General features: G+C 44.5%; 1 protein-coding gene across 3 annotated transcripts in view; it reads right to left on the bottom strand.

Annotated features, from left to right (window-relative positions):
* RNF152 (ring finger protein 152) overlaps window positions 1-20,502 on the bottom strand; it is a 130,554-nt gene that overhangs the window by 78,199 nt on the left and 31,853 nt on the right. The window contains exon 1 of one of the 3 annotated variants that reach the window (XM_029590483.1): window positions 4,297-4,591. The exons of the other annotated variants lie outside the window; for them this stretch is intronic. The gene's annotated coding sequence lies outside the window, so the exon portion shown is untranslated. Of the gene's footprint in view, window positions 1-4,296; window positions 4,592-20,502 lie in introns of those variants that run through there. 3 annotated transcript variants of the gene reach the window in all.

The raw sequence follows: 20,502 nt of genomic DNA on the forward strand, positions 1-20,502 counted from the left end.
CTGAATGCAAGGCTTGCCAATTTGAGATGCTTTCAAATAGAATCGGGGCACTGGATCAGCCTGGTGCAGGCAGTAGAAGGACCCGACTTTAATCCCTGTCTTGGGTCTTCCCCACCATGGGTCAGCTGAGGTTGCTGATGCTGAAGAGACAGCATCCACAGTCTCAGGGGGGAGGGAGGTAAGATCAGTGGTACCTGGTAGCTGGATTTAAGGGCCATGATGCAGGGTACTGGAAGGAGCCCTGGTGCATGGCTCCTGGCCTTAGGATCATTGCTACAATTACCAAACCAGGAACAGTGGGAGGAAGGATCTTTTAAAATAGGGGGGGAAATCCCTGGATAGTTGTGAAAGAAGGCTCAAGGCAGCAGAATCCCAGCCCTGGTTCCAGTCTGAAAGGTGGAATATAAATCAAATAAATGGGGGCAACGAGGCTGGTCCAGTGGCAAGTGCTGCCTGAGTTGGCTAGGGCTGGGGATGATGCAGAGCGGTTGTGAGTGAAGGCTTATGGCACCAGAACCCCAGTGCTGCTTCAAAATGAGCTGGAAGAAGGAACTCGAAGGCCAAAAATAGCCCCTAGAATCAGGGCACAGGTCCTGTTTACCCTGCCTAGCAATGTCCCTGCTCAGCACAACAGTGTTTGATTTGTTTAGATTCATGGTGGGGAGAGTGATTGCACAGGAAAAGCTTTTGGAAACATTAAAGAATGTATTTACCCCATACTGGTTCTACAGCAGGAATAAGGGTTCCCTACACTTCTAAGAAATTCAAGAAACTCAAAAAAAAATAAAGTGTGGGGAACCCTCACTCCTGCTGTAGAACCAGTATGGGGTAAATACGTTCCTGAGAGAAGGAGAATGCTGCAGTGTCTTCCATTCCCTATCTGGGAGCGCAGTGTCTACATTCCGCCAGTAGGTGGGAGGGCGGAGCCCTTGAGAGGAAAGTTTCCATTCTGAGCTCACCCCTCTGAGAAACAGGAGGTAAATTCCAGTTCTCACAGTAGAGTGGGGAGAAGGTGGCAAGGAGCTGGGGTGGGGGGGGGAAGCCATCTCCCCTGGACTCACACCAATAGAGTCAGGAAGAATTCTGTCAAGCTGTAAAACCTCTTCCCTCCTGCTACAAAAGCAGTTTGAGCTTTCTATCCAGTGAAGGAGAAACTTCTGAGGACGGGTATCGAGCATGTGAGTAGGGAACTGTTTGTGCTCTGACCTAAGGAACCTACCAACATGGTGTTCCAGATGTATTAACAGCCCTAGAGAAATGGAAACATTGTCAGACATCCAAAATATTCAAGTGTGGATGAGTCCTTGCTGGCCTCTATCTACTTTGACCCCCAAAAATGCCTCCTCCCAAGCTAAGAAGCTTGTTACTGTAATAGCTGTGTTTAAAGTTTGTAGCAGGAGAAGTGCTTTTTTTTTTTTTTTTACCAATGTTATCCAGTGGAATTTCACTATCTATATGAAAATTGCACCTGAAATCTGTGTGTGATCTGCCTTTTCAAGGAAACTGTAAATGGACTGTAAGTATTCTCTTTGCCATTTTTCTCAGAAAAGAGACGCTGGGAGCCACACTTCCTGTGTCCTATATGCTGATTAACACACCAAGTTGAGAAGGTGCACTGAGGCTCTGACATTCACCCGAGGGCCTAACAGAGTAATTCTATCCCCCAACGGAAAAGAACCATGTGCATAAATCTATTTTTATTTTTATTTTTTTTGTGAGACCAAATGAGCTAGGTGATTCCATAAGGATTCTTAATGATTTTGTTTCATGCTTAACCAAGGACTAGGCTTGTGTTATCCAATAAAATGTGCTACCACTGTCGCTTTATTCAGCAAGGGATCAAATCAACTATTTTAAGGCTAGAAAGGAAGATGAGGTGAATTGTTATTCAGGAAGGCCAGCAATTTATTTTTGTTCAAAACTGGAGCAGAGGGTATGTGGTAGGACAACTTCAGGCAACGAAGGTGAAAGGGGGAATATAACAAGGCACTTCATCCTACATACCTCAGGGCTGCAGACTGTATGGGCTGCACCATTTTCCTATGCAAGCACTTAATCCTTTATGGATATGCAAAGAACTCTGGTGATATCAATCCCCTGTAACAGGGGTGGCCAGCTCCTGTCCTCAAGAGCCACATACAGGCCAGGTTTTCAGCTTATCCACAATGAAAATGCATGAGATAGATTTGCTTGCACTGCCTCTATTGCATGCAAATGGATCTTATGAATATTCGCTATGGATATCCTGAAAAGATCCCTTTTGTGGCTCTCGAGGATCAGAGTTGATCACCCCAGCCCTATAGAAAAAGGAGGGGAAACGTCATTGAACATGCTCAAGCTGTGATGTCAGCACAATTTAAGAGCAAAAAAACCTCCCCAAAACACCTACCCAAATGTCAGTCTCTACCTCATACGTATACTCTCTGAAACACATACTTACCCTAGTAGCATAGGAATCCCAAACAGAAAAAAATCTTAATTACGGTTAGAAAACAAATTACCGATGCCAAAAGTAAGCAATTCGGCAGGGGTGGCCATCCTTTCACACACACCAAGAGTCAAGAATTTGGAATGCACAATACCAATGCGCCTCACATTTTCAACAGATGAGAGAGGGAGTAGAGTACCCCCTTACATCAGTATCTCTCGCTCTCTCAATCCTCCCACCCTGGTCCTACTGATTTTTTTTAATCCCATTCTGTTCTCAGCAGTCTCTATTAATCCCCCCACCAGTCTCTTTTAGTCCCCTAAATCTATCCTCACCAGTCTCTCTCAATCACATGCTGCTCCCGCTAGTCTCTCTCAATTCCCCCACCCTTCCCCACTAGTCTCTCTCTCACTCTCTCAGTTCCCATGCTATTCCCCCAGTCTCTCAATCCTCCTATCAGTCTCTTTCTCAATTTGCCTACCCTATCCCCACCAGTCTTTCAGTCCGCTCACCCTGTCCCCACCAGCATCTATCACAATCCTCCTACCCTGTGAGTAGTATCTCCATTTTTCTCTCCATCATGTTCTGCCCTGTCATGTCCTCTCCAGTGTCTGGTTTTCTCTCTCTCTCTCTCTCTCTAATAACCATTAGTATCTCTCAGTTCCCTGTCAGTGTTCCTGCCAGTGTCTCTCTTGGTAGCCCCAGCACAACAGTCCCTAAACCCTTCAAGAACAATGAAAGGGGGTTCTGTGGCTCCAACATTAACACTTCCCTTCACACCACTTGTGCTACTTTGTTCCCCCTCCTCACTCTCTGCTCTCTGCCCCCACCCACTCTTACTTTCTCCTCTGCCCCTTTGCTCTCTCTCTCTCTCTCCCTCTGAACCCTCCTCTTCAGTGCACTTTCTGGTTCTCTTGCGTACGTCCTTTGTCCTCATTATCCCTTCTGGCTCTCACACTCCCACTCCCTCTCCCCCAACATGCACCCCTTTCCAAGACCTCTCGCCAGAAGTAATCACTCCCTCTTGCACTCCTCCCCATCCCCCACCCCCACTATGTGTCTCTTTCAAATCCTTCCCCCCTCCAATCATCTTTGGCTTTCTCACCCCTTCTAGCTCTGTTACCTTCCCTCTCCCCTTTTACTTTCTCCAGCTCTCTCACCTCCTCCCACCTTCACTACCTATGACTATCACCCATCCTCATTCTTCCTGCCTTTTAAGCCCCTCTGGCTCTCATACCTCCCCTGTCATCACTACCTTTGCCCATCCTGACACCATCTCTATTTTTTTCACCCTCCCCACAGTCACCACCACTGACTTTCCTGCACAGACAAACTCCCCCTCCCATTCTTTTGAACCGCCTTCTATCCCCATCCAGCGAACGCTCATGCCTCCTCCACACCCCCCACATGACTCTTATACATCATCTTATCCCAGCCTTCTCTCTATTTCCCTCACCCCAGTCCTGGTCTCATCCCACCTACTGCAGGACAGGTGGCAGCATGGATCTTGGGTAGGATTGAAATGCCATACAGTCCAATTTGTACTGCTGACTTTCAAGGAGACTGGGAGAGAAGCAATATTCATCCCCTTCCCTTATCTTCCCCACAAAAGATTCTGCTTCTGCTGCTCCCCCCCCCCCCAAAAAAAAAAAATGTTGCAGCATTCATCCCCTCTTGCACCACATCTCCTTCAAGCATTCACACTTCTCATCTCCCCAACATTCATTTCATGCACTGATCCTGCAAGTACCCATCAACTACATTAACCCCCTTCTCTCCTCACCCCCCTTTTAGCATTCACCGCCTTTTCTCTTGCCACAAATTATTCTGGTCTAACCAGAGCTCTGGGTGACTCCCTCTGCTGTTACCTGAATCCCAAGTCTTGGGAGGTCAGTGAGCTGTTAAGCCTGGCTCTGTTTGTATTCCAGCTCCTACCCTCCAGGCAGCAGATAAGAGCTCTCTAATTCAGGAGGCAGGTGGAGTGGGGCTTGGAAAAGATGATGAGACCTGGAGCATGGAGCTGACTGGCTCTTCTTTGCTGCCCTGTCAGCTCCAGCCTCACCCCCTTCCCTCCTCTCTTGTCCTCCACTGTTGCTGATTGCAGATGGGGGAGGAGGGGAGAGAGTAGATCTGGGATGAACAGAGAAAACCCTGTGATCCCTACTCCAGCCTCTCCTTCTGTCTCTGCAGCAACCAGCAGCACTGTGAGGTCACGAGGGGGCTGGATCAGAATGGTTCTTCACTGTTCTATTGTGTGTGCTTCCTGTTCCAGCCCCTCGTCTCCTGTCCTCTGTAGAGCTATTCAATGGCCATATGGCCAGGAGAGCAAGATCCACATTTTACACATGAAAGAGCCACATGTGGCTCCCAAGCCACAGGTTGGCCACCCCTGGTATAGGCCTTTCAGAGATGTGGTTGCAGGAGGATAATTGATGGGACACTGTGATACCAAGGTATAAATACAGACGTCCATATTCAAATACACTCCGGCTAGCAAAGTTAGCCATATAAATGTATCTGGCTAACTTTGGAGGTATATTCAACAGTGAAACTGCATTATTGAATATAGCCAGCTATATTAAAGTTAGTCAGCTAACTATAGCCACCTAACTTTAGGTCAGCCCTTTGGTCCAAACAAACTTAGCCAGCTAAGTCATCCAGCTAACTCTGAATACTGGAGTTAGCTGGTTAAAAAATTAGCCAGCTAACTCAACTCCTCCCAGTTACACCCCCAGAACACTCCTAACTTAGCCTTCTAAGCAGCTAGAATTTAGCCAGATATTTGCCCAAATATTCATTTAGCTGGCTAACTTCTGAATTAGCCGATTAAATTGTTTTGAACATGAACCTCAATATTATCATGATAGGGCAGATCAAAGTGATAGAGGGTTGGCACTATATGCAAAATATGAAATAGAGTCTGTTGCAAACACGGGGGTGTAGTCACTTGCTCTAGAGGGATGTGAGGCCAGACGGAGGCTGAGGGCAGAAACATGACGAGAGGTGGAACTGAGGAACTTGGAAGATTCAGACGAGGACTCGAGGAACTTGGAAGACTCAGATGAGGACTCAAGGAACTTGGAAGATTCAGGTTTGGATTCAGGATTCAAGCACTGTACAGGGCAAGTACTGCACCGCAGCATGCCCTATACAGCCACCCATGGCTGGTCGCAGACCACGCCGGAAGCGAAGCAGACACCAGATGAGAAGATGAAGACTTGAAGCTGGAAACATGACGAAGATTCAGGAGAGGCAAGCACTGAGGCGCGCCCTACACAGTTGCCCATGGCTGGTCACGGACCATGATGAGTGGAGCAGGCTCTGGCTTGAGTGTAGGGCATGGACAGAAGCAGAAACAAGGTACTCCAAAGACCAGGAACAGGATTCAAGGATTCAAGACTCAGGATTCAGAACTCGGATTCAGAAAAAGACCTCGGCATTAAAAGCAAGAGCCTTCTGGATACTTGCACTGCAGACATGAAGACAGGCCTTGTGCCACGAAGTGTCCTACACAACCCCCCATGGGCTGGTCACGGACACGACGGTGGCACACCAGGAAAGGTGGATGAGAAAGAAACCTGGAAGCAGGACGAAGAGCCAGAAGCTAGAACATCAGGACCAGGACTGGAACACGGAACATCAAGAACACGGAACATCAGGAACCTGGAACACCAGGAACACAGGACAGGTGACAAAGGAGCTCCGATGAGGAACAAGACCAGAAACACCAGGAACATCCAATGAAGAGCCATCTAGACACAAGAAGACCACAGAGGACCTTGACTGGAGAGAGACCACAGGCAACTGTGAAGATCCGATGCAAAGGGCCCCGAGGAGTGGAAGCAGAGCCTTTTATATGGCTAGTGAAAGAACTGGCTGATGACATCATCTGATGGGGCCGTGGGGCTTTTCCTACCACTGGCCCTTTACATTTTAAAGAGAGGTGAGTGCACGCACCTATGCAGGAGCCCAAGGATAGGTGGAGGCAGCAGCATTGCTGGTGGTATCCCTGCCATGGAAGAAGAGGATCAGTGGCAGCTCCCCTGCTGCACAGGAAGAGCAGGGTCGGCATCCAGCCAACAAGCGGCAGCAACAGCGGCTTTTCTGCCGCAAAGATGGAGAGACTCGAGGGCGGCTCCAGCCACTTAAGATGTAGGAGCTCGCAACGGGGCAGGCCCACTGCGAAACATGGCGGCGGCAACGGCGCAGCAGTCCAGGCCACGCAGGAAGCAAGGTCTGGCGGCGACGGTGGTGGCTCCTCAGCCGCAGAGGTGGGAGAGGCCTGCGGCAGCTTTGGGCCAGAGGTGAGAGGCTGCTTGCGGAATGGGCCCCACGAGCAGCATCGCAACAGAGTCAAGCATGATAAAAATCCTATAGGAAAGAAAATAAAGTGTGGAGTCCTTATGCATAGAAATTCCATGTTTCATGGGTAAGAGCATAGCAGTAAGTGTATACTACCCAATACCTGGCCAAAATGAAGGTACAGAGTGTGAAATGCTAGCTGAAATTAAAAAAGCAAATAAATTTGGCAACTCATTAATGGGAGATTTCAATTATCCTGATATTGACTGGGTCAATGTCTCCTCGGGACATGATAGAGAAGTTAGGTTTCTAGATGCCAAAAATGACAGCTTCATGGGGCAGCTGGTCCTAAAACTCACAAGAGGGGCATCGATTTTAGATCTAGTCCTCAGTGGAATGCACAATCTGCTATGAGGGTTTACTGTGGTGGGGCTGCTAAGCAATAACAATCGTAATGCAATCAAATTTTACATAATCACTGGAGGGAGGACATTAAGTAATACTACTACAGTAGTATCAAACTCTAAAAAAGGAGACTGTGGCAGAGTGCTCCTGGCTTTCCCCTTTAAAAACTTGTACAGGACCGGACATTGAGCCTGGTCCACCTTAAATTCCATAGAGGGAGAAGGCTCTAAGGGTGGGACCCTGCTGTGTCCTTAAGAATGTGAGCCCAGCTGGGATTAGGGCCCCCAAGTCTCTAGGAGCAAGGAGCTCCTGACCCTCTCTGAAGCTGAGTTGCATATATACTGCAGAGGTAGGCAGTTATGATTTATGTTATTTGCTCTGTATGCTAATAAAAGTTAAAAGTGCATGAGAACAGGCTGGAATCAATGCGCTTACTGCTCCAGCCTCCAAGATATTGCTCGGCCATTCTCACAGAGACTATAATAGAATGAGGAAATTAGTTAAAAAAAAAAAAAGCTAAAAGAAGTGGTTGCAAGGGTTAAAAGTTTGCATGTAGCATGGACTTGTTTAAAAATATCAGTTTGGAAGCCCAGATCGAAGGAAGATCAAACAATGGTGAGGTAAAGGAAGCCCTTAAATCTAATAGGGCATCATCCAAAAATGAAAGCAGACCCAAATGATGAAAATAGGCAAGAGCATAAGCACTGGCAAGTTAAATGCAAAATAGTAGTTAGACCAGCCAAGAGAAACTCTGAGAAAAAGCTTGCAAATGAGGAAAAAGCTAAGAATAAAAGCTTTTTTCAAGTCCATCTGAAGCAAAAGCCTGTGAGCAAGTTCATTGGGCAACTGGATAACCAAGGGGCAAAAATGAGTGCTCAGGGCGAACAAAGAAATAGCAGAAAAACCGAATGAATTCTTTACTTTTGTCTTTAGTGAGGAGGATGTTGGAAACCTACACACCCATCTAAAACATTATTTAATGGTGGAGATTGTGAGCAACTAGAACAAATATCTGTGACAATGGAAGATGTAATGGATCAGATTGACAAAAGAGTAACAAATCACCAGGGCTAGCTGGCATCCATCACAGAGTTCTAAAAGAACTAAAACATGAAAATGTTAACCCGTTACTAATAATCTGTAACCTTTCATTTATGATCCCTGAAGACTGGAAGGTGGCTTATGGGATGCCAATTTTAAAAAGGGCTGAAGGGGTGATCAGGGAAACTAGATCAGTGAGCTTAACATCGGTGCTTAGGACAATGATAGAAGCCATTCTTAAACAAAATCACTGGTCATATAGATAGATATGGCTTAATGGGAAAGAGTGAATGTGGTTTTATGAAAGGGAAGTCTTGTCTTACCAATCTATAATTTTTGAAGATGTAAATAAAGATGTAGATAAAAGTGAACTAGTTGATATAATGTATTTTGACTTTCAGTAGGCATTTGGCAAAGTCTCCCATGAGAAATTCCTCAGGAAATTACAAAGGCATGGGATAGAAGGCAGGGAAGGACTAAACAGTCAATTTTCCAAGTGGAGAAAAATCACTAGTGAGGTAGCACAGAAATCGGTGCTGGGACCTGTGCTGTTTAACATCTTCATAAATGATCTGGAAAAGGGAAAGAAGAATGAGGTGATCAAATGTGCGGATGACACAAAATTATTTAAATTTGTTAAAAAAAAAAAAAAAGCAGTGGATTGCAAGGAAGGACTTTTGAGACAAGGAGACTGGGCAACTGATGGCAGATGAAATTTAATGTAGAAAAGTGGAAAGCAATACGCATAGGACAAAATATCTCCAACTACAGGTAAATGATGCTGGGTTCTATATTAGGAGTCAGCACCCAGGAAAAGGACCTTGGAATCCTTGTGGACAATATATTGAAACCCTCGGCTCAGTGCACGGAAGCAGTCAGAAAAGCAAACAGAGTGTTAGGAATGATCCAAAAAGGAATAGAGAATAAAACAGAAAATATCTTATTGCCTCTGTATTGACTCATGGTGTGACCACACCTTGAGTACTGTCAGGGCTGGTGCGAGGAAATAGGCAAACTAGGTGGTTGCCTAGGGTGCCAGAAGTGGGCAGGGTGCTGTCGCTGGACATGAGGGCAGTATTCTTTTTAACGTGAAGGAGTCGGGTGGCAGGATTGAAATTGTAGGACTCGCATGTTGGGTTGCATTGGTCAGCAAGGTAAGGGAGCTCTGGTGACTCTGGCACTGTGACTTGGGGGGGGGGGAGAGAATATGAAGGAATATAACATCATCATGATGTCACTGCCTAGGGCGGCTGGACACCTTCACATCAGCACTGAGTACTGTGTGCACTTCTGGTCACCTATTTCAAGAAAGACGTAGCGTAACTAGAAAAGTTGCAAAGGAGGGTGACAAAATTGGTAAGGAGACTGAAGCATCTCTCCTATGATGAGAGGCTATGCAGGTTAGGGCTTGTCAGCTTGGAAAAGTGATGGCTGGGAGGGGACATGATAGAAGTTTATAAAATCATAATTGGGGTGGAATGGGTAAATAAAAGACGGTTATTTAGCCTTTCAAATAATACTAAAACAAAGGGACATTTCCATGAAACTAACAGCCAGCTGATTGAAAACAAATTGTAGAAAAGGGCTTTTTCACTACAAGCGGTGGAATCTGTTGCCAGAGCACATGGTCAAGGAGACGAGCATAGCAGGGTTTAAAAGAGGTTCGGACAAGTTCCCAGAGGAAAAATCCATAACACATTATGAACCAGGTAGACTAACAAAAAGCTATTGCTATACTTGGGAGTGAATAACAGGAATTAGATCTACTTTATGGGATCTGCCAGGTACTTGCAACCTGGAGAAACCACTGTCAGACTCAGGATGGTGGGGTCAATGGACTTTGCTTTGACCCAGCATGCCATTTCTTATGTTCTTATGTTCTTACAAAGCCTTTACTAAAGAACTTGTGAAATAACAGAAATCTAACACAGAATACACTTTTCCTTTTAATAAATCTATAAATCAGAAAAAAAAAATCTTGAATCAACAACTGCATGGTCCCCCTTTTCTATTACTAGGATCTTCATTATTCATAAGAACATAAGAATTGCCATAATGGGTCAGACCAAGGGTCCATCAAGCCCAGCATCCTGTTTCCAACAGTGGCCAATCCAAGTCACAAGTACCTGGCAAGTACCCAAACAAAATAAATCTCAAGCTACTATTGCTTATTAATTAATAGCAGTTTATGGATTTTTCCTCTAGGAATTTATCCAAACCTTTTTTAAATCCAGTTACACTAACTGCTATAACCATATCCTCTGGCAATGAATTCCAGAACTTAACTATGCGCTGAATGAAATAAAATGTACTACGGTTTGTTTTAAATGAGCTACTTGCTAACTTTATGGAGTGCCCCCTAGTCCTTTTATTATCTGAGAGAGTAAGTAACTGATTTACATTAACTTTTTCAAGTCCTTTCATGATTTTGTAGACCTCTATCATAAATCCCCTCAGTCATCTCTTCTCCAAACTGAGCAGCCCTAACTAACTTCCTTAGCCTTACCTCATAGAGCAGCCATTCCATGCCACTTATCATTGTGGTTGCTCTTCTCTGTACCTTCTCCATCACAACTATATCTTTTTTCAGATGCGGCAACCAGAATTGCACACAGTATTCAAGGTGCGGTCTCACCATGGAACGATACAAAGGCATTATGACATTTTCCGTTTTATTCACCATTCCCTTCCTAATAATTCCTAACATTCTGTTTGCTTTTTTGGCAGCCACAGCACACTGAGCCGACAATTTCAATGTATTAGTTACTATGACGCCTAGATCTCTTTCCTGGGTGGTAATTTTTAAGATAGAAACTAACATTGTATAACTACAGCAAGGGTTATTTTTCCCTATATGCATCACTTTGCACTTGTCCATGTTAAATTTCATCTGCTGTTTAGAAGCCCAATCTTCCAGTCTCGCAAAGTCCTCCTGCAATTTCTCACAATCCACTTGAGATTTAACTATTCTGCATAATTTTGTGTCATCCACAAATTTTGATTACCTCACTCGTCGTACCCCTTTCCAAATCATTTATAAATATATTAAAAAGCACCGGTCCAAGTACAGATCCCTGAGGCACTCCACTGTTTACCTTTTTCCACTGTGAAAACAGACCATTTAATCCTACTCTCTGTTTCCTGTCTTTTAACCAGCTTGCAATCCACAAAAGGACATCACCTCCTATCCCATGACTTTTTAGTTTTCTTAGAAGCCTCTCATGTGGGACTTTGTCAAAAGCCTTCTGGAAATCCAAATATACCATATCTACTGGTTCACCTTTGTCAACATGTTTATTCACGCCTTCAATACAATGTAGGAGATTTTTGAGGCGAGACTTCCCTTGGGTAAATTCATGCTGGCTGTGTCCCACTAAACCATATCTATCTAAATGTTTTGTAATTTTATTCTTTATAACAGTTTCCACAATTTTTCTGGCACTGAAGTCAGGCTCACCAGTCTATAGTTTCCCAGATCACTCCTGGAGCCCTTTTAAAATATTGGGATTACCTTGGCCATCTTCCTATCTTTAAGTACAACAGATGATTTTAATATTAGGATACAAATTAATTGAAATAGGTCTGAAATTTCATTTTTTAGTTATTTCAGAACCCTGGGGTGTATGCCATCCGGACCAGGTGATTTACTACTCTTCAGTTTGTTAATCTGGCCTACCACATCTTCCAGGTTGTTGCATTCGTGCCTCTTCTCACCCCTCGCTCCACCCTCTTACCTTGAGAGCGACTCCCTTCGGCTCTGATGGATAGCTGCAGCCGCGGCTTCTCTCTGCCTCTTGGTCCTGGTGTCCCTGGGCTGGCTTGATGCTATGGATCCGCCATGTTCCTGATGATGTAAGGGCGCGCGCGCGTGCTCCAGACTTGTACCAGCAAGGGCGCAAACCTCGGGGGCATCCCCCCGTAGTGATGTCATCAATTTCCACTTTAAAAGGCCTTTGTTTGCTACCTCTAACGAGTTAGCAAGGAACTCCAACTGGACTTCCTTCGGCAGTCCACGATACTTGCAACAATGATCCGAGTCAGCCCAGGGAACCTGTCCCCACTGCTCTGCCTTTTCAAACTTAACAGGAGTACCCGCTCCTCGGGGGCTCTGCTCTCTATTCTTGATTTCAGATTGCCGGAATACTCAGAAGACTCCTCATTGCCTGGAAGCGATCGCAGACGTGAGCATAGTGAGTTCTATTGTACATAGGAATTGGTACTCGCTCCACAAGGGCCTACATTCCTATAGCTCTGAAGACTCCCTTCCGTCCAAGATGCTATCGCAGGTACGGAGATCGAGAGTTAGATTGGCAAGATTGCAGATAGGAATCGGTACTCGCTCCATGAGGGCCTATGTTCCTAGAATCCTTTACAGACTCTCTTCTACGCTAGAAGCCATTTCATATACAGCTATTGTGAATTCTTATTACAGACTGTGTAGAGGAACCAGTGCTCGCCTACGGCTCCTGTTCCTAAATATACTGAAGACTCTCTGTGGCATAAAGACCATTGCAGACATCTACTATTGTGAGTGTACCATCTTGTATCCGGTATACCCTGTCTACTCACTCCTTCTAGTCTCTCTCTACAGCTCAGCGACCCAGAGATTACATTCCAGTATTAGAAGGACATCAGCCCTACCGGACACCTCGACTCTCTACTGCCACCTCTGGTGGTCCAGCTTACAGCTTACTAAAGAACTATTGTGTTTACTTCATATTCTAGCCTAGCCGGTGGTTCCTCTCAGGATCTCCTCCTGGAGGAACTGTCATCTGCCATCAGCCCAGGAATTCACCATTTCCTCCTAGTGGTCATTCCTTACACTACTATCAGTCTGTGGGAGCCAACCACTACAGACCACTAACACCGCTCACAGAAGTATTATATACACAACTACCTTCTCTTTCTTTGGGACTTGCCAGCAGCCTATATATAACAGATTACTACTCTGTAGCGGAGGCATGATTGATTGCTATCTCAGAAGCGAAGTACAATATCCTATTGTCAGCTCCTCTCCTCAGAAGAATATCATAGAACAGATTGCCAACTCCTCTTCCCTGGGGAGTTGGTCCATAAGAGCTTGCTACCTTCCTTTCTTACAGGAACATCTAACAGTTGTTCGCTACAGATTACTAACTCTGCCCTCCTGGCGGGGTCAGCACTACAGATAGCTAACTCCTCCCTTCTGGAGGAGCAGATCATGACAGATTGCTACTCCTCCTCCTTTCAAGAGAAAAGGAAAACAGTTGCTACTCCGTCCTCCTGGCAGGGTGAGTGACAGCAGATTGCTGACTCCTCCCCCCTGGAGGAGGAGAGTACTAACAGATTGCTACTCCTTCCCTCTGGAGGAGGAGAGCACTAACACAGGTTCACTGTGATTTGGTTCAGTTCATCTGAATCATCACCCTTGAAAACCATCTCTGGAACAGGTATCTCCTCAACACCCTCTTCCGTAAATACCGAAACAAAGAAATTGTTTAATCTTTCCACGATGGCCTTATCTTCACTAAGTGCCCCTTTAACCGCTCGATCATCTAACGGTCCAACTGACTCCCTCGCAGGCTTTCTGCTTTGGATATATTTTTAAAAGTTTTAATTGTGAGTTTTTGCCTCTATGGCCAATTTATTTTCAAATTCTCTCTTAGCCTGTCTTATCAATGTCTTACATTTAACTTGCCAATGTTTATGCTTAATCCTATTTTCTTCTGATGGATCCTTCTTCCAATTTTTGAATGAAGATCTTTTGGCTAAAATAGCCTCTTTCACCTCACTTTTTAGCCATGCTGCCAATTGTTTGACCTACCTTCCACCTTTTTTAATGTGAGGAATACATAAGGACTGTGCTTCTAGGATGGTATTTTGTAACATTGTCCACACCTGCTGCACACTTTTTACCTTTGTAGCTGCACCTTTCAATCTTTTAAATATTTTTCTCATTTTATCAAAGTTTCCCTTTTGAAAGTTTAGTGCTACAGCTATGGATTTACTTTTTGTTCCTCTTCCAGTAATTAATTCAAATTTGATCATATTATGATCACTAGTGCCAAGCGGCCCCACCATTGTTACCTCTCTCAGCAAATCCTGCATGCCACTGAGAATTAGATCTAAAATTGTTCCTTCTCTCGTCGGTTCCTGAAGCAATTGCTCCATAAAACTGTCATTTATTCCATCCAGGAATTTTATCTCTCTAGCATGTCAATATTGGGGAGGGATGTGCATTTGTTTTCAACGAATGTGCAATCCACAACACATAAGTCCCTGTTCGTTTGATTTGTGGGTTCGCGAACGCATGGCGATCCCCCACGAATGAAACATTTCATATTAGTTTCATTCTTTTGGTTCACAGTGATTTCTTAGTGGCCATTTGAAATAGGAGAAGGCCATATGGGAGTATCCATAGAAAAAACCAGCCCTTTCCCGTGAGTCATAAGTGACCTCACAGCCCTGTCATAGAGAAAGTCAGACAGGTTGCAAGGAGACCAGAATGGCAATGTTTCAGAGCTAAGCATTTTCTAATGCAGCCAATCACTGTTCTCAGTGCTCTGTGATGCTGTTCCTGCTGTACTATTTATACCTTAAGCACGCGGCGCGCCACGCACTTTCTTCTTGGCATTTCACTGAGAAGCTCATTGCTTTTGAGCTCTCTCTGAGTGTCTCAAATCTGTATTCAATTGCTATTGCTGCAGTGCTTGCTACTTTGATATAATTTTCCATTGAAAAAGATATTTGTTCGTTTTTGCTGCTGTGCCAGCCAGGCATTTTTTACTGCACTTTTTTTTTATTGAACTCAGACTGTCTCTCTGTCTCTCCCACTGAGACAAGCTTCCAGAAGTGGCATTTTGCTGCTGATCTTACCCCCCTGGGGTAGGTTGCAGGCAGGATATGGGTGGTGTGGGTGGGAGAAAGTGTGAGAGTTGCAGTGGCTGTCTGGGAGTTGGTATTTTCAAACAAGAAGCAGCATCACTAGGAATTGTGCTTGCTCAAGCTTCCAGTCTTTTCTCTGCAGTTTCTTTTTTTTTGTGTGTGCACACAGAGCAGTCTCAGTTGTAGTGCACATCAAGCACTGCACTGCGTCTGTGTGCAGTTTTCCAGACTCACATATATTGGTACCATAGTGTTCTTTTAATCCAAATCCCCAGTAGGCATCTTCTGGAATTAAAATGTTGTTGTGTGCACATACAGCAGTCTCAGTTGTAGTGTACATCAAGGTACTGCACTGTGCGTCTGTGTGTGTGTGTGTGTAGTTTTCTAGACTCACATATATTGGTACAGAGGTGTTCATTCACCAATAAATAAATAATTCTTTTAATTGAAATCCCTATTAGGCAGTGACATTAAATCCATGATGTCAGGGAAAGGTAGACAAGTGATTGGGACTGGCAGAGGAGGCACTTCAAAAGGCAGTGCCAGTCCCCCATTAAAGTTAAAAAGGGAGCTGTTCCCTTGCAGTGAAATATCACTTTAAATTATATATTACTATGACTGGAAAAGTCCTACATTGGAGAATTCTGAATGAGATAGAGATTTGTGGGAGTATGTACTGAAAAACAGTCTTAGGAAGCAAACAGATTCTCACACTGACTAACAAGGGGAGTCAAACCCTTGGCTATGCAGTACTCGGACAACAGAAGAAAAAAAAACAAACCAGGAATGATGGAAGGGTGTTTACACATTATCTTTCCATGGTCCTGCCTAGGTCTTGGCCTTTTGGCTGAGAGAAGGTAACCCGTCCAGGCTGGGTAACAGCGAATGACTGGCCATGAGCTTAGTGGAGCTAAAATCACTGAAAGCGGAGATAGCAGAGGGCCTGAATAACTGGATGTTAAACAAGCCATGTGCCTAATGGAGCTATAATCACAAGTGAGGAAAAGTCCTCCTCCCAAGAGAGGGGAACTGAAGGACAGTGGCAGATCTAGAGGTGCACTGGTCCTCCAGGGGCAAGGGCACCCCAGTGACAGATGGGTGGTCCCTCTTGGGAAAGTGAACCCCAGCAGCAGATCAAGCAGTCCCCCAAGAAGACATGGACCCCAACAGATTGAGAGGTCCTCAGGAGGGCAAGAACCCCAACAGCAGATTGAGCGGTTCCCCAAGAAGACGTGGACCCCAGCAACATTCCACAAGGAGGAGTCAGGTCCCCCAGGGGGCGTGAGCCCCAGCAGCATTCCAGGAGGTGGAAACGGGTTCCCCAGGAGGGCATGGACCCCAGGGGCAGACCGGGAGGCGGAGTCAGGTCCCCAGGAAGGTATGGACCCCAGCGTTGGCACAGACCTTTCAGCAGAGCGGTAGTGACACCAAGGAGTTGGCAGTGGTTTAGATACAACAGACCCCCCCCCCCCCAGGCCAACAGTGCCCACCAGCCCAGTTGCATCTTTTCACATGGGTGAGACTTGGGATAAATAAAAGGAGGGAGGATAATAATGATTAAGCAGGAACTCAAGAGGTGCCTTCTATTCTATATGGTGGTATACTGTGGGGGCCAACAACTCCAAATTACTAAATATTAAATGCTCTTGCTACCTTGTAAAAATGTATTTAGTCGTATGGCATGAGACTATTAACTACAAATAGATAAGTGGGCTGTTTGACATCCTATTAGTAATATACATAGTCATGCAGAAATTGATATACTTTTATAGTCTAATAAACCAGTATATATTTGTACATCCTGCCAGCCTTGTTCACAGTCCTATTTGTTTTCTGGGGTGAAGGGAGGAAAATCCCAGCCAATAACACCTTCTTCCCCAGATGGAGGCACCAGGCGCCAAGAATGTGAGGACTGACTGAGTCTGCCTTAGGGGGGCTAACTCCAGGTTGGTCCCAGACCCAGGAACGCCCTGCGAGGTAAGCGGTCAAGGGGACATTACAGACATATAAAAGTTTGTGATAGAATACATATTTGCACAACAAATACATCAACTAAGACTGCTTTTTCTCAAGTCACCTTATAAAACTATACAAGTGGCTCATTAGGGATTAACCATATTGCTCTGACCCTGTAAGTTCCGGATAACCACATAGAAAACATAAACATGAACTAAGCAGACTTTAAAAGGAAATGTAAAAGAATACCTTATGAAAAATCTATGAAGTTTTTATGTTAGGAGCTAAAGATACCTAGCACTCCTGCACAAACAACAGATTAGAATTAGAGGCTAGTCAGTATAGAAGGTATTAAAGAGTGATGCTGCTGAACTCAGAAAGACAATGACTTTTTTTTTTGTTCCTTTGCTGATCCTGACTTTTAATATCACTATCATGTACTTGGGGAAAATATACCACAGTGATATGGAAAGTCCTTTGAATAGGATTTTTAATTTTCCCTCTAGAACCTTCAAGCATGATACTAGAATTGAAACACAGTGATTAGACAATGCATTTGACCAATCACATGTAATCACTGTCATAGATCAGTAGCTTAGGAGAACAGCCGTCACAGTAATCAATGACAAAGGCACTATGACAGTTACACTCAAACCACAATAGCCTGAAACAGCTGCACTGGATGTTAATTTAACATATTTTAAACAAAATGTCATTTATAATTGGCATAAACAGGATGCAGAATGACTGACCATTAGATGCACAGCTCATCAGGGATGGGGATAGTTTTATTAACTAATTCCTTGCTACCTTGGCAGCAGTGAGTTATGGGCTCTCTCCCCATTCATACAGGGTAAATAATAATAGCTCTACTTTAAAGGGAACCCTTACCTATTCTCAGAGAGCACATGATACCTGACACCTGGCAGGGCATTCATTTCCCAAGTAATGCCCCCTTATGATGAGTTCACTTATACAGCCATATCTGACAGCAGAATAATAAATACTGTTAAGAAAAATTAATATTTTTTACCATGCTGGTAGGTATTTGAAACTGCTGTTTATAGAGTTTTATTTACATTTTGGATGTTTCGGGGGTTTTTTTTAGTTCTATGGTGAAAAAACATCTCCTTTGTAGCAATTCTAGTATATAATAAATGAAAACATTAAAACACTGGTTAACATAGGAAGTTCCATAAATTATACAGCAGCTAATATATTATAATTTCCTCTCTGTGTCTCCTAAACTGTGACAAAAAAAACAAGTAGTATGCTTTGTAACATAGATTTGTAGAAGGGTGTGCTTGGGTGTTGGGTATGACTATGGCAGGGTTTGGAGTGGGGGCATCTTTGGGGGGAACAGAGAAGGTATATGAATGAGGGGGTTATAAGTGAGGTGTGTGGAGGATGGAGTGTGTGTAGTGTTAGGATATGGAGGGAATGTCTGTTTGTGGGTGTGGTTGATGGAGGCATGTGTTTAGGGATGTGGGAGTGTGTGCACTGTGGGAATATAGAGCTGTTTTTAATGTGGGAGGGGTATCTGGGGGGATGGATGTGTGAGAATGGGATGGGTCTCCCACCAAGGAGCCTTATTTGTAAAAAAAAAAAAAAAAACCGCTGGGAAGAATTCTGGGTGAGGGAGACTGCATGGCCTCCCATGTTCTATAGAGTTTGAAAATGTAGTATATCAAAAGTTGTTTTTTCTTCTAATTGCATTTGTAAGATATGGTACTACAGCTTACTGGCTTCATTTTGATAAAATGATGCATTTGCACTGCGTTAATTGGAAGAGTAGTTTAAGGTCAAATAATTGGGGAGTCAAAAGAGAGAGTGTTTCACCCAGTATAAAAGGAATGGGTGAGGAATTTGGAGGGAGAGATCAAGATGGATTGGTATTGGAGAGAACCCATCTGGGGAGGAAGTTCTGCCTGGGGTAGTCACTCAAATGAGAGGGTCCTGCAGGGATTTTCCTCATCAAGAGGAAAGGTCCAAGGCGCAAGATGTTTTTCCTCAAGAGGAAGCAGCCAAGGGGAGATCCCTCAAGTATGGGCTTCATTTGGATCTGGAGAGTATCAGAACAGAAAGAGTCGGGAATACTGGGAAATATCTCTGTCTATCTGCTTGGAGGGGAGTTGTGAACAAATGGATTCCGAAATGGAACAGAGTTCATTAGTCTACAGAGAGCTACACTGTGTGCCAAGACTGAGTACTGAAGGATTTGAGTTGTGTCTGTAGTATTAAGACTGTGAGAACCTGAGACTTTTGAGGGAAAAAAAGGGAAATAAAGGAGTAAAGTATTGGATGCGGGATTCATTGAATATGTTGGTCAATCATGGGGTGATGAAAATGGCAAAGAGTAATGTGTAACTAACTTCTCCTGCCATGGAAGAAAGTGTACATAGCCTTTTAGTGATTTAGTACATTTAATCCTTCCTGTATTTTTTCTGTAACTACCTCAGCCTACCTGAGCAAGTCTAAGTACCCTGATTTAATCAGTGTGTTCTCTCATTCTCCTGTTATGCACTCTGAATGGCTGGTTCCACCAGAAAATAAAGTTTACTGTTGAAATATATTTGTTGAGTAAATCCATCTTTCTGGTATGATGTGCCTTGACTATGCAAAGTACCAGTCAGAGAGGAGACTCTCTTAAGCTTGAGGTCCCTAGCCAGCTGAAACCTTTTGCACACCTTCCTTATCTCTGGGCCTGAGTCCACTACACCATCCGCTTGACCTTCATTCCCAGTGAACCCTTCCCAAAAGACTGGTACTCAGCTCACTCAAGTGCCACACCCTCTTACAATTTATGTTCCCTATCTGGGTAGGGGTTACAGGTGGATAGGGGGTGTATGGGGGAATGGTTTGTGCAGTGGCTGTAAGTGATGGGGTTTATGGGGGTGTGCTTTTTGGGAGGTATGATTGTGTGTTTGTAGGTAGCAAATATGGTTGTGAGGGAGTATGTGTCAATGTTTGTGGGTGGGGGCTGTATACAAGGGGGGTTGTGTATAGGTTGGCTGTATTTCGAGGAGCTGTGTGTGGGGATTTCTGAGGGGTATAGGTGTGTATACATTTCAAGGTGTTAAATGGGGATGTGTATGTGTTAGGTGTGTGCTAGAGATGGACATGTGTGGGTAGGTTTGTGTGGAAGAGATGGTTTGTAAGAGAAATTGTGGGTGTGGATATTGTTATGTCTGTGTGCATGTGTGTGTGTGTGTGCGCGCGTGTGTGTGTGAGTGTGTGGGTATGTGTGGAGATGTGGGGTGTAGTTTCAGGGGCATGGGAATGTGGTTATAACAAGTGTGTGTTGGGTATGAGGGCGTGAGGGTGAATTGAGAAGCTGTGTCATTTTCCATGTCTCTGTTGGGGTGTAGGTGGGAATGGGTGTGATGGTAGCAAGTGTATGCATGTGTAATGTATGTAGAGAGGTAGGAATATGGAAATATGTGTGAGTGCATATGGGGCATGTCAATATGTATGTGTTGGGAAAGTGCAAATGTGTGTTTGTGTAT

Source organism: Rhinatrema bivittatum, chromosome 2 (genome assembly GCF_901001135.1).
Source record: "Rhinatrema bivittatum chromosome 2, aRhiBiv1.1, whole genome shotgun sequence".
Lineage (NCBI taxonomy): Eukaryota > Metazoa > Chordata > Amphibia > Gymnophiona > Rhinatrematidae > Rhinatrema > Rhinatrema bivittatum.